Here is a 14,440-nt window from a genome sequence, read left to right as displayed (position 1 = left end):
TATAAAACCAAACAAAAAACATGGCTGAACATGTGATACTCACCATTGTTACAGTGATAAGATAAAAATACAGCTTGAAAAAAAACAGACTGCATCGAGCTTACTGACAAACACTAAAAAACGCAGTGACATCCCCTTTTGTCAGTAAGGCAGAACTCAGATAAGACACATTTTCTTACACAGATACGCATGCTGGGCTGCAGGAAGTGTCTTGTTCAGCATATCAGCAATCTGATCATGTGTAGGCACATACTGCAATTTTACAAAACTTTGTTTAACTACTTGTCTTATATTTTGATAACGGATGTCAATGTGTCTAGACTTAGAACCTGTAAATCGTGTTTCAGATATGTAAACCACAGATTCGTTATTTTCCATCACAGTGATCGGTCGAATCGGCTGTGTCCAGATATCTGTGACTAGAGCATCAAACCACGTTAGAAAATTACATGCATCTGACATACAAGTATATTCAGCTTCAGTAGATGAACAAGAAACAAAATTCTGTTTGCACACACGCCAGTACACAGGACATCCATTTAAAAACATCATATAACCTGAAGTACTTTTACGTGATTTCTTATCGCTCGCCCAATCAGAATCTGCATAACAACATAACTCTGCATAGTCAGTATGTGTTGATTCTAATAATAACTTCATGTTTTTAGTGTGTTTTAAGTATCTCAATAATTTTTAACACATGTCCAATGAAACTGTTTTGCCTTGCCTACATGTCGTGATAGGAGATTAACACTAAGTGCAATGTCGGGTCTAGTCCAACTACTACTAATATACAGCAGCGACCCAATGACTGAGCGATAAAGTGTTTGATCTTCGAACTCAGGACTTGGTTCATGTGCCAAGTTGTGAAAATCGGTTTGCATAGGTATACTCACTGTCTTAGTATCCTTCATGTTACAGTGATGCAATAGTTGTTCAATTTTATCTTCTTGTGTGAGACTAAACCCCTTCTGAGTTTTGACAACTTGAACACCCAAATAAGTGTTTATATATCCTAAAGACTTCAATGTGACATACTTTTGTAAAGCTTTACCAAAATCTCGCTCATCTTATTTGGACCAATATAAACAAAATCATCAACATAAACAAGAACTATCTCATACCTATTATCAGATGTTTTAGTAAACATGCATTCATCTGTTTCGGACTTACGGTAATAAAGCCCATTGAATTTAGTTTGTCAGAAAGACATAAATACCACATTAAACCAGACTGTTTCAGACCATAAAGACTTTTGTGCAGAAACCAAGTATTCCCTTCCTGTTGTCGGAAACCTGGAGGACCTTTCACATAGATGTCTTCATCTAGATCAGCGTGTAGATAAGCCGTTTCAACATCAAACTGGAAAACCTCTAAACCAAGAATAGTTGCAGTGGCTAAGGCGATTTTCACACTCTCAGTCCGCACTGTGGGTGAATAAGTATTTGTATAGTCCTCAGGATAACGTTGAGAGAAACCCTGAGCTACAAGTCTGGCCTTATACAACGACTCACCATTTGGCTTCTTTTTAATTCTGTAGACCCATCGAGTGCCAATAACTTTCTTGTTTGCTGGAGGGCTTGCAGGCGTAAACACTTGAAGTTTCTTTAGACTGTCCATTTCAGCCTGCATTGCCTCATACCATTTATCTTGCTCTGCTTCAGGAAGATGTTTGATTTGTGTGAACTTATCAGGAGGAAGTGTAAGATTACAAATCAAAGGTAAAGGTGCTTTCATAACTTGCCACGAATACTGTTTTGGAGGGATTCCCTTTGTGGTCCTCTTGGAACATCTTGGAACAACCATCCATTGTTCCGTTTCGTCCTCGTCTTCATCGTCGCCAGCGGCAGCATCGGCGGCTTGCAAAGACGGAACAGTAGGTTGAGAAGAACTCGTGGAAGGAATATTCGCCTGTGAATCTTGATCATCAGGCTGCGTGGCATTAGCAGCAGCATCTCTAGGAAAATAAACTCCAGGATCGTTAGAATGAATCCTGGACCAGTCAGCATCTTCCTCAAAAGTAGTGGATTGTGAAATCACTATTACATGAGAAGAGTCAATGTATTTGCTCCATTTTGAATTATCAATACCCATAAATCTCATTCTTTTTGCTGCAGGACCTCCTTTCTTTCTTTGAGCTAAAGGAATATTCACCATAGCGTATGAACCAAAAATATGGAGATGCGAGAGATCAGGCTTGTGTCCATATAACATGAAATAAGGGGTCTGATTTATTACACTACTCCAAGTACGGTTGATGATATGATTAGCATTTTTAATAGCCTCACCCCAGTATGGAAGACTGAGGTTAGCATCTTCAAGTAGGCAACGCATCATTGTTTGCAGAACCCCGTTTCTGCGTTCTGCCACTCCATTTTCAGCTGGAGTGTAAGGAGTTGAGGTCTGGTGTAGTGTGCCATTCTTACGCATCCAGTCCTGAAAATGCTGAGACATGAATTCAGCACCACGATCACTCTGAATTCTGGCGATGCTGACTTCGTGTTGGGTATATACAAGAGCAGCAAAGTCTTTAAAGATCTGAAAGGTCTCAGATTTTTCTTTCATAGGAAATACATATCCATATCTAGAGTAATTATCAACAATTGTCAAGAAATATCTTTTACCACCAATTGTTGGTGTAAAAGGACCCACTATGTCAGTGTGTACCAAATCAAAAATGCATGTTGACAGGCATGTAGTGCGCTTTGGAATTGCTTGCTGCTTTGGATTTGGATTTTTTGCAGACAGCACAATCCAAGAACACCTTACACCCCTTTAGATTCAAACCTTTTGCGAACTCTGGCATCTTCTTCAGAACACAGAAACTGGCGTGACCCAATCTTCTATGCCACTTATGGATACACCTGTAATGCAAAGGTTTACCTGTTAGTGAATTCTCAACATTAGCATGTTTATTAGGAACATCAGGCTTGCTGTGAGCAACCTGTGTCTTATTTGTCTTCCTGTTAGCTTTAGGAGCCTTTGAAATAGTAACAGGATCTCTCTCTGGGACATCTCTCCCTGGGCCTGCACTCTCCCTTTTTGGATCTTGTATACTTGCCTGCTCTTGCTGCTTAGACTTTGGCTTTATGTAATAAACACCACCAATCAACGTGGTTTCAGCAACAATATCTCCATCTTTAACTACATAACTTGCTTTTTCAAGATGATGCAAATTACTATTAGCTGATGGTACTTAATAAACATCAGGAATAAATGCATTGAGCTCTTCAAGATAAACAGTTCCTTTTCCCATGACCTGAACAGAATGATTTGAAAAAGAGTAAAGCTCACAAAGTTCAGGTTCAGGCTCGTGCATCTCTGTATAAAGCTCTTTTCTATAGGTAACATGTAATGCTACTCCACTGTCCAAAGTCCAAAGAAGTCATCTGTCGTTCTCTGGTTGAGGTTGTGGATCGTTGGTTAAAGCCAATGTGGCAAGTGGAGCTTGCGGATCACGCCTGGGACCACGACCACAACCTTGTCGTCCGCTTCTACCTCTGCCTCCTCTGGAATCTGTTCCTCTGGGCTGGTACATGGCAGGCACTGGAAATCGTTGGGGACAATCCCGGGTGGCATGTCCCACACGATTGCAGATTTAACATCTTGGCATCCTTGGAATGTAGGCTCTTCCATGGAAGGAACGCCTCACTGGAGCTCTTGATGCAGGTGGTCCTCTTAAATGTGGCATGGCTTGCATAAGTGCCTCTTCTTCGGTTAAAATTCTGCATACATGATCCACTGTGCGTTGAGCAATGGGCACTTGATTAATCTTGGTAATAGCATCTTTCCATTCATAGTTCAATGAGGATAATAATGCTGATCATTTGAAAGTCATCAATAGGATAGCCTTTTTCACCCAGTTCTTTTCTTATTCCTTTCATTTTAGTTAAGTGTTCTCCAATATGTTCACCAGGTTTTAATCTAGAGCCATGGAACTCGGACAAAAGCAAACATGTAGACTCAATTGACGTAGGCCGATAACATGCTTCTAATTGAGTCCAAATTTGTTGAGAACTTTACAATGCCTTGGTGTCGCGTCGAGCGACCGGTCAGGGTTCCGGCCTCAACTCTTAGAGCCCCGTAACAGGGGTGAGAATTTAGAGGGACCCTCGCAAGGGTGAACACCTTGAATACGGAAGGATTTTGCCCTTTGCCACCGACCCAGTGTGCCGGACGTTCCGACGGTCACACTTGGGAACTGCGATAGCGCAGGAACAGAATCCTAGGACAAACTGAGGCACCAACACAAGTTTGTTCAAGGTGAGAGAGCACAGAGTGCCCGGGGTGGATGGTGTTGCCCCCGAACAGCTTTGCACAGCACTCTTTTATTGAGCAGTTTCACCAGGGAGGGGGAAGTACACACATATGGGAGGTCATAGGAAAACATGGCTCATTGCATACAACTGCTAATGAAGAGGGCAAAGGTCATCACAGGAAACAATAAAGCATAGCTTATCGTATACAAATGCTAACAGAGAAGACAAGGATTATCACAGGAAGGCATAACTTGAGGCAAGGACAATTACAGGAGACAGGAACCATATACAAATGCTAACAGAGAAGACAAGGGTTATCACAGGAAGGCATAACTTGAGGCAAGGACAATTACAGGAGACAAGTCTTGTTATATACAATTGTAAATGAAGGAGGCAGAGGTATTTGTTGTATACAATTGTAAATGGAGAAGGCAGAGGTTTATTACCAGAGACAGGAATGTAGGACTTTACAATTGTAAATGGGGGAGGCAGAGGTTTTATCACCAGAGACAGGAATGTAGGACTTTACAACTTTTAATATAGAAGGCAAAAAGGTCTTTGGGAGTCTAGGATAACTACACCTTGGTAAGGCCACACCTGGAATACTGCATCCAGTTTTGGTCACCACGATGTAAAAAATATGTCGAGACTCTAGAAAGAGTACAGAGAAGAGCAACAAAGATAATTGGGGGACTGGAGGCTAAAACATATAGGGAACGTTTGCTGGAATTGGGTATGTGTAGTTTAATGAAGAGAAGGGTGAGGGGTGACATGATAGCAGTGTTCCAATATCTCAGGGGCTGCCACAAAGAAGAGGGAGTCAAGCTATTCTCCAAAGCACCTGAAAGCAGGACAAGAAGCAACGGATGGAAAGTAGTCAAGGAGAGAAGCAACCTAGAACTAAGGAGAAACTTCCTGACAGAACAATTAACCAGTGGAACAACCTGCCTCCAGAAGTGGTGAATGCTCCAACACTGGAAGTTTTTAAGAAGAGACTGGACAGCCATTTGTCTGAAATGGTATAGGGTTTCCTGCCTTAGCAGGGGGTTGGACTAGATGACCTCCAAGGTCCCTTCCAACTCATTATTATTATTATTACCATGTCAGGGAGTAAATCAAAAACTCCCTATCAGAGGGTGATGAACCATGGTTCATTTGATGCATGGTGAACATCAGGTAAAAATAAAGAAACCCTGAAGCATATATTCTACTATAAAACTTTTAATTACAAAGAAACTTGTAAAAACTAAGAAAGACTCATGACTACATGTCTATCTCACCAGACAGCACAAAGAAAAGGAAAGAGAAAGAAACTTTTGTTTTGGACATGCGCACACAGTAATAAATATAAAACCAAACAAAAAAACATGGCTGAACATGTGACACTCACCATTGTCACAATGATATGATAACAAGGGAGGGAACACCTGCTGAGGGAACACCTGCTGCCGGCATTAACTCCCCATCGTCCTGTGCGCTCCCACAGGGAGGGCCTTCTTAGGGTACCGCCGGTGAAGGATTGCCGGCGGGTGACTCCCAGAGAGAGGGCCTTCTCTGTGGGTGTGCCTGCCCTTTGGAACCAACTTCCTATGGAACTTAGGACTGCCCCCGACCTCCGTTCATTTCACCGGGACCTAAAAACTTGGCTCTTTGAGCTGTCTGGCCTAGACTGAGGGGTTTTAATTGGGTTTTAAAGTTTTAACTTTTGGGCTTAAATTTAATTAATTGTTTTAAATTTATTTTAACTTTTGTATTGTATGGTTTTAATTGCCCTGTAAACTGCCCTGAGTCCTATGGGAATAGAGCGGTATATAAGTCAAACAAACAAACAAACAAACAAACAAACAATACAGCTTGAAAATAAACAGACTTCATCGAGCTTACTGACAAACACTAAAAAACGCAGTGACAAAAGGAAAAAAGCCAGAAGACTGAAGAAGAATGGAGTGTGCACATATCTAACAGGCCTAAAATAGAATATATCTAAGTAGATAGGACCCGCATCTTGAATATGAGATATTGTTATGATGTGAAGATAAAGAAAAATGTTGGGTAACTAAAATCTAGATTAATATCAATAGTTAAATTGAAATATTGAGTTGTTTATAAAGGTTAAATGAAAGTGATTAAGACATATATATGTTAAGAGTGGTGTAACGTAATCAGTATGTTTGGATGTAGTGATAAGAATAAAATTATAAGCCTAAATATGAGAGAACGGACATAAAGAAGAAGAGAGAGGATGTACTAAATGCTGAAATGGGAGAAATCTTGGTTATTGAATCTACAATATGTGGAAATTATAATGAAAATAAGAATATTATATTGTACTACTAATCTGTTGATATTTTTTATTTTTATTTTTATTTTAATTCCATTTATATCCCGCCCTTCTCCGAAGACTCAGGGCGGCTTACAAGCTTAGCAGTAGCCTTCATTCTATGTATATGCCTGCTTATTAGGGCTTTCACACACACCCCAAGCGGCATTATTACAAAGTCAGCTTAATTGCCCCCAACAATCTGGGTCCTCATTTTACCTACTTCGGAAGGATGGAAGGCTGAGTCAACCTTGAAATGAAATAGATAAGATGTGTATCTGGAACAATAGGTCTTGGGGAGAATTCTGACAAAGGGAAGTGGGGTCATTCAGAAATTTGGAAATGACAAATATTAAATGTTTAACTTAAATATTAATGCAAAATTAAAGCCGGCAAAATTTATAAGTTTATTGATGGTCTAAAGATGGAATGTCAAAATAAATAAAATATATAAAATTATTGATAAATGTAAGAAAACTACTAAATAGCTGATGGATAAAATAAGAAGTATGTTAATTTAGAGAAGAGACAATATGTATTAAAGGAAAAAAGAGAGGATATATTGGCTGTAATAGTTGGAGATTTGTAATAACATACATTTGTATGAAATGGAACTATTGTAACCCAGACACCACATTGCTTTTCAAAGATATAATTGTAACATTGGAAAATTAATAAAAAGTTTTTAAAAAACCACGCTGTTGCCTGCAGGCCTCCGGTCTGTTGCTGCTGCCGTCCACCATCTCTGCGCTGCCCCCAGCCTCCTCACCAGTCTGCTGCTTCGCGCTGCTGTCAGCTGACTCTTCTCCATTCAAGCTGCTATGCCAGTCTCCGGTTTGTTGTGCCAGTCTCCACTTCATTGGGTTGGGTTGGGTCGCTGTGCCTTTCAAGTAGGCTTCCATTGGCCTAGAAGTCCTCCAGTGTCCCCTTTATGATCCTGTGTGGCCACTCTGTCAGATGGGCAGGGGTACTCCGGTTCCTCTTCAATGGGCCTTTGGTTTCTTGTGTAGGCCTCTCGAGTGCAGCTGGGCGTCTCATAGCCTGGATGAAGTTTCATGCAGAACATCCCTTTGAACAGTTAATTCCTCTTGCAGATACAAGAGTCAGGTGGGCAACCATTAAGCTTGCGAACTTGTCGGTTCGCTATCTCCAACAGTCTCCCTCCTTGTCTGCTATTCAGCTGCTGGTTCACTGCTCTCTTACCTTTTTTTTCTCCAGCATTGAGCTGCTTAGCTGTGCTCTTGAGCTGGCTCTCTTGTTCTCTGCTGCCGGCTGCCTCTGACTCCATGTGTAGCCGTTCATTCACTGAGCTCCTGTTTGCAGGTGTTTTCCTCCTTGCCCTAATTTCTTCTTTTCCTTAATCCTTTCTATCTTCCTTATCTAACTTTCTGCTTCTTTTTCCTCCCTTTTTCTCCCCTCTTCTAGTACCTTCCTACTTAGTTTGGTTACTTCTCTCTCTGTGATCCGATGCTGCTTCCTACGCTGCCACCATCTTGGACAATAGCTTGGAGGAGGCCTCGGAGCCCTGGATCTGACCTCCAGAGGCAGGCAGAAGCCTCCCCGATCTCCATTCCAAGCGGCAATAGCTTGGACAACGCCTCCGAGGCCTGGCTCTGACCTCCAGAGGCTCTGTTCTGGGCGGCAGCAGCTTGGAGCAGTGCTCTGAGGCCTGGATTCAACCTCCAAAGGCATGCAGAAGCTACCCCCCAATCTACATTTTGGGCACAAACAGCTTGGAGCAGTCCTCTGAGGCCTGGATGCAACCTTCGGAGGCCCACAGAAGCCTCCCCCGATCTTTGTTCCTGGCAGCAATGGCTTGGAGGAGGCCTCCGAGGCCTGGATCCAACCTCCAGAGGCTCCATTCCAGGCAGCAGCAGCTTGGAGCATTCATCCAAGGCCTGGAACCACCCTTGGGAGGCAGGCAGAAGGCTCTCCCAGCCTGCATTCCGGGAACAGTGGCCACATGGCTCTGAAGATGGGGGCAGCAGGAGACAGTCACCGCAAACAGCATGAGAGTTCAGGCACCCATTTTCTGTAAAAGAGGATTGGTGCCTGAACTCACACAATATTATGGCACTCGGGCTTCCATTGACTCTCCTCTCTCCTGTCCCTCAGGAGGAACTGTGGCAGAGAGGAGACAGATATTTTCAAGGTAAGTGAGTCCGATGTGGCAAGAAGGGAGGGGGAAGCAAGAAGGGAGGTATCTTAGTGGATCGGGAAGGTGTGTTCCATCACTAGGCCCCCCATGGCCTTCCCCACCCTGAGATACCTCATGTGCACTTAACGAATTGCGTGCGTCTTAACAAGTAGGGAGTGATCTTGTTCAAGGTACAAGATTCACTCCCATGAATTTTTGAGTTACGAATAGAATGGGCAAGCTCCATTACATTCGTAACTCGAGGACTACCAAAATAGATCCATTTCTTGCTGGTAATATTCCATGCTGCAGAACTGCTTGCTGAAAATAGAAATTATGTAGTACTAATACAAGCTATTATATTATACTATTCGGTAATATAAGCGAAAGGGAAGTCTATTAATATCACCTGTGAGTTAGGAAAAGTTTTTTCTGAATGAAGAAAAGAATTGCCTATAGGAAAAATGTGAACTAGGAAAAAATCTAGAAAATAATGTTTGAAAGATTTCTGATGGATTTCAAATGCAACTACTTCTACCCATATAATTGTTTCAGAAATTCATAAAGAAAATGCAGTAACTCATATATAAGAGATTTATGTTACTTAGAACTGCCATAAATGGTGGTTTTGGTATTAGTATTGTATGTGGAATACAGAAAAAACATTTGTATCATAATACTATCATCACTGACCTCATTTCATTATTTTATCATGCTACTTAAAGACATAATTGAAAGATATAATTTAATTGAAAATGTAGGAGGAATGTACAGAAATATAGTCATACACAGTCTAAGTACAATCAATATAATCCTCAGAATAATTTTATATTTTTAATGTGAGCTTGCGTTTGGTGTCACTTTGCCTGTAAGTGAACTTTTGATATCTTGCTACCATAGGCATTTAGAATGAGGTTGGCAATTCTTTGGCCAGGCATAATCTTTCACACAATATAAGTCCCCAAAATGTAAATACAGTGGATATTACTATTATAACATTGTTTGATGTGAATCTCTAGTAAGTTAGCAAGCACCTAAATATAAAAGGAATGAAATTAACTACTTTAGAGAGTTCAGTTTTTCAATTTCAAAACTTGTACTAATCACCTGGTTCCTTATCCCAAAGCTGTTTTTTCACGAGGCAACTGGACTTTCTGTTTTTCCTTTGAAGACATTTCGTTTCTCATCCAAGAAGCTTCTTCAGCTCTGACTGGATGGTGGGAATGGAAGGATTTATACTCCTTGCAGACAGCTGGTCATTTGCATTATTTTACAGAGTCGTTGAGGACACCTGGATATTTATCTGTGTCGTCAGGGTTACCTGAATATTGCAAATGGGTGTGGAGCCTTTTTGGAACTGCTGAAAGGACTATGTGGTAGACTGGAGATAGATGATGTCATATTCCTCCCCCTCTGTTGAGAGAACTGTTCACTTTTGACACAGATAGGCTCTTTGACCTGTCTTTCAAACCAGCAGTCCTCTCTGTCCAAAATGTGGACTTTGCTGTCTTCAAAAGAATGGCTTTTGTCTTTTAAATGCAGATGGATGCTGAATCTTTTCCTGATGGGTTTGTTCTCTTATGTTGTGCCATACGTTTATGGTTGTTTTGTTTCCCCAGTGTAGATATCTGCACATGGCTGACTGCATTGTACTGCATATACCACATTGCTCAGTTTGTGTCTTGGTGTTTTATCCTTGGGGTGGAGAAGCTTCTGCCTTAGTGTATTCATGGGTTTGAAGTGTACATGTATGTTGTGTTGGCTGAAGTTCCTCCTGAGTTTTTCTGATATTCTTGCAACATATGGAATGACTATGTTGCTTCATTTATGGTTTTCTTTTTTGTCTGTTATGGAGGAGCTCCTTAATGTTAGTACACAGTCCAGGAAAGCCAGAATATTTTTCTTAACATCTTCCATGTTAATTTGATGTATCTGTCCACAGAACTGATGTATTTGGTGAATGTATCTAATTCCTGTGTTTTGATCTTGACCCAAGTATCGTCCTCATGCCTATACCAGTGAGTGGTTGGAATTCCTGCGAAGGAGTCTAGGGTTTTGGTTTCTACCTCTTCCATGTAGAGATTGGCCACAATGGGGGACACAGGTGAACCCATGGCACAACCGTGTTTTTGTCTGTAGAAACTTTCATTGTATTTAAAATAGGTAGTGGTGAGGCAGAGGTCCAGCATGGTGCATATGTGGCCTGGGATGAGATTGGTTCTGTCACCTATGATGCTGTCTTGTAGCAGTCATTTCTTCACTACCATGACAGCTTCAGTTGTTGAAATGCAGGTGAAGAGGGAAGTCACATCATAGGAAACCATGGTATCATCCGGGTCCAGTTTTAGTTTCCAAACCTTGCTGGCGAAGTCCTGTGAATTGTTGATGTGATGGGTGGTGTTGCCAAGTAAAGGAGCTAATAAGGTGGTTAGATGTTTTGCAATGTTATAGGTCATTGGAGGTGAACCTATGGCACGCGTGCCAGAGGTGGCACTCAGAGCCCTCTCTGTGGGCACATGCACCATTGCCCCAGCCCCACCTCCCCCCATGGCCCACTCCTCACCAGCAGCACCCCCGGAGGAGAGTCACCCCTGAATTCGGCCCACAGGGAGCAGTGTAGCTAAGGAAATGGCAGTTGGGCAGCGGGGACAAGACTCTGCCCTCACACTCTGTTGCGCACAGTTGATGCTGCGGGGCACGGGCGGAGGGTGTGGCTGCCATGGCATTGCTGGGCTGCCTGGGTGATCTGTGGCAGGCCGTAGAGGCAGTGAGTGGCCCTGTGAGTGGGTGGGCAAGGGCGGACTGGGGGCGGAGCAGGCGGGCAGGGTGCAGCCAGGGCCGGTTTTTGGGCACTTGGTCTCTAAAAGGTTCGCCATCACTGTTGTAGGTGATAGAATTGATGCTGCTGACATTTGGTCTGAATGGTGTTCCCTCTGTGGATTTTGAGGAGTCCATACATGCACAGTGTGGCTTCCCCAGGTAAAGACGGTAGTATTGTGGCTTGTCAATGGCATTCTCTTTCTATAGTTGTTGCAAGAAATCAATGACCAGCTTTTTGTGTGTGTGACGGAACCGGTTCCGAGTGGCTCTTTTGCTGTTTCAGGTTGCCGACCCCTGGACTAGAAGATCTCCAAGGCCCCTTCCAACTCTGTTGTTGTGTTATACTGTTATCTTCTGCTACAGAAATATGCTGTGGTTGTGCATTAAGCTTTTCTGCTGAAGTTTTTATCGAAATGCCTTTTTCAGGGGTGATATTAACTAGGGAGAAGGCTGATTTGTTTTCTCTTGCTTGAGGGCTGTTTTCTTTGGCAGATATGAAATGTTGCATTTTGTGCCAATCTGTTATTTAGTTTTGCTATTTTATATGCATTTTAAAAAATAATCTAGGCTACTTAAATATGATTTATCTATACTGTTTTTGCTATTTCTAGCTTTGTGTTCTATGTTGGTATTATGGTTGCATTGTGAACTGTCCTAGAATTATATTTTAATGAGGATATGCTATTTTAAATAGTTCAACATTGCATTTTTATTATTCAAATAACTGGACTGAATGTCTTGAAGCAAAAGTAGCCCTAATTGATAGGATAATGATACTGAACAATGGTCAAACTCCAGATTAGAAGAACTGTTAGTCTGAAAGCCAGAAATTTACATAGCTAACATAGTCAATACCAAGCATTGGAAAGTATTGGTAGGCCTTTCGCTTACAAATGCCTCTTTACGAGAAAAAGTATTTTTAAAATAAATAGATCTCATATGTTAGTAAAGCAACACAATAAAGAATGATATCAAGGTCCTAAATGCTAGGAATCAGTTGTAGATATTTGCACGGTATGTGGTACCAAAATAATCTGGACTTTTTTTGAAGGTTAAAAGGCTGGTACTTAAACTACCACCACAACCAATAAAACCTTTAACTACTCAAAGTAGAGCAATTTTATCTTTTTGGAAGCTGGTTGAAGAACAAAATGGGTTCCACTGCAAAGAGTTTTCCTTTTAACATATTTTTTTTTAAGAGTAAAAAAATTGGTTCTTCCCAGTCTGGTAGTACGCCATCACTGGTCATCCTCCTATGACCCTAGCCTAGACAGAGCACCAAAGCAAAATGCAGCTCTGGATCTTTTTAAAAAAGTTAATTCTTGGTGAATTTCTTATACTAACTAAAGCAATGCTTAAGTATTCTAGCAAGTAATGGATAGGCAGCAAGGAATGCCCAAGTCATCATACATTTACCGTTTGGACTAGAAACAGTTTGTTGTTGTTGTTAGTTGCGAAGTCGTGTCCGACCCATCGCGACCCCATGGACAACATTCCTCCAGGCCTTCCTGTCCTCTACCATCTTCTGGAGTCCATTTAGGCTCACACTTACTGCTTCAGTGACTCCATCCAGCCACCTCATTCTCTGTTGTCCCCTTCTTCTCTTGCCCTCAACCTTTCCCAGCATTAGGCTCTTCTCCAGTGAGTCCTTCCTTCTCATAAGGTGGCCAAAGTATTTGAGTTTCAACTTCAGGATCTGGCCTTCTAAAGAGCAGTCAGGGTTGATCTCCTCTAGGACTGACCAGTTTGATCGCCTTGCAGTCCAAGGGACTCGCAGGAGTCTTCTCCAGCACCATAGTTCAAAGGCTTCAATTCTTTGGCACTCATCCTTTCTTATGGTCCAACTTTCACAGCCATACATTGCAACTGGGAAGACCATAGCCTTGACTATACACACTTTTGTTGGCAGGGTGATGTCTCTGCTTTTTAGTGTGCTGTCTAGGTTTACCATGGCTTTCCTCCCCAGGAGCAAGCGTCTTTTAATTTCTCCCCATCTGCAGTGATCTTGGAGCCCAGGAAAATAAAATCTGTCACTACCTCCATTTCTTCCCCATCTATTTGCCAGGAATTGAGAGGGCTGGATGCCATGATCTTGGTTTTCTTAATGTTTAGTTTCAACCCTACTTTTGCACTCTCCTTCTTCACTCGCAACAAGAGGCTCTTTAGTTCCTCTTCACTTTCTGCCATTAGAGTGGTATCATCTGCATATCTTAGGTTGTTGATATTTCTCCCGGCAATCTTAATTCCAACTTTTGATTCATCTAGTCCTGCATTTCTCATGATGTGCTTTGCATATACGTTAAACAGGCAGGGTGACAGTACACAGCCTTGCCAGACTCCTTTCCCAATTTTGAACCAGTCAGTGGTTCTGTGTCCAGTTCTCACTGTTGTTTCTTGACCCGCATATATGTTTCTCAAGAGACAAATAAGATGGTCTGGTACTCCCATCTCTTTAAGAACTTGTCACAGTTTGTTGTGATCCACACAATCAAATGCTTTAGTATAGTCAATGAAGCAGAAGTCGATGTTTTTCTGGAACTCCCTAGCTTTCTCCATGATCCAGCGTATGTTGGCAATTTGATCTCTAGTTCCTCTGCCTCTTCGAAATCCTGCCTGTACCTCTGGTAGTTCTAGATCCACATACTGCTGGAGTCTAGCTTGTAGGATTTTAAGCATAACTTTACTAGCATGTGAAATGAGTGCAATGGTGCAATAGTTTGAACATTCTTTGGCCTGCCTTTCTTTGGAATTGGAATGTAAACTGATCTTTTCCAATCCTGTGGCCACTGTTGAGTTTCCCAAATTTGCTGGCAAATTGAGTGTAGCACTTTTATTGCATCATCTTTTAAGATTTTGAATAGCTCAGCTGGAATACTGTCACCTCCACTAACTTTGTTGTTGCTC

The 14,440-nt window shown here is 41.8% G+C and overlaps 1 protein-coding gene across 1 annotated transcript in view; it reads left to right on the top strand.

Moving 5' to 3' along the window:
- The window catches only part of SLC38A1 (solute carrier family 38 member 1), a 540,785-nt gene extending 526,560 nt beyond the window's left edge, over positions 1-14,225 (top strand). The window contains exon 17 of the transcript XR_014026881.1: positions 14,171-14,225. The gene's annotated coding sequence lies outside the window, so the exon portion shown is untranslated. The remainder of the gene's footprint in view (positions 1-14,170) is intronic.
- The last annotated feature ends 215 nt before the right edge of the window (positions 14,226-14,440 follow it).

Source organism: Vipera berus (assembly GCF_964194415.1).
Source record: "Vipera berus genome assembly, chromosome: 6".
Lineage (NCBI taxonomy): Eukaryota > Metazoa > Chordata > Lepidosauria > Squamata > Viperidae > Vipera > Vipera berus.
This window is presented reverse-complemented; position numbering and strand designations above follow the sequence as displayed.